This window comes from Microtus ochrogaster, unplaced genomic scaffold, assembly GCF_000317375.1.
Source record: "Microtus ochrogaster isolate Prairie Vole_2 unplaced genomic scaffold, MicOch1.0 UNK2452, whole genome shotgun sequence".
Classification (NCBI taxonomy): domain Eukaryota; kingdom Metazoa; phylum Chordata; class Mammalia; order Rodentia; family Cricetidae; genus Microtus; species Microtus ochrogaster.
Genome location: NW_004951550.1, coordinates 1 through 529, shown reverse-complemented (window position 1 = coordinate 529; position 529 = coordinate 1). Strand labels below are relative to the sequence as shown.

The following is a 529-nucleotide window of genomic DNA, read 5'->3' as shown; positions in this document are numbered from 1 at the left end:
CTGGATGGCACAGAAATAAATGGCAGAAATATTAGGCTTATTGAAGATAAGCCACGAACAAGCCATAGGCGCTCTTATTCTGGAAGTAGATCCAGGTAACATGAAGGGCTGGGGTGGCTTGTAGTTTTCAGTTGTTGCTTAATTAAATTTATGGTGTTTCTTAGTTGTGGTAAACAGATATTCAGCCATAGCTGAGTAGTACAAACACGTTCTTATAGAGATTAAAAATGTCGCTGTCTCTTGTGTGTAGATCACGCTCTAGAAGAAGGTCACGGAGTAGGAGTCGCAGGAGCAGCCGCAGTAGATCTCGAAGTATCTCAAAAAGTCGCTCCCGGTAAATAATGTGATATTGGGTCTCTCATAATTTTACCTGTTGATGGCATACATGTGTTTTCTGACAAGATACTGAAAAATCTGACTTTTTTTTTTACACAGATCTAGGTCGCGGAGCAAAGGTCGATCCCGATCCCGCTCAAAAGGCAGGAAATCCAGATCAAAGAGCAAATCTAAGCCTAAGTCTGATCGGGGT

The 529-nt window shown here is 42.0% G+C and overlaps 1 long non-coding RNA gene across 1 annotated transcript; it reads left to right on the top strand.

The window, feature by feature from the left end:
- Positions 1-6: 6 nt before the first annotated feature.
- Positions 7-522, top strand: LOC106144509. Its single transcript, XR_001229556.2, has 3 exons — positions 7-95; positions 251-334; positions 436-522. It is a non-coding gene; the product is annotated as an uncharacterized LOC106144509 (long non-coding RNA).
- The last annotated feature ends 7 nt before the right edge of the window (positions 523-529 follow it).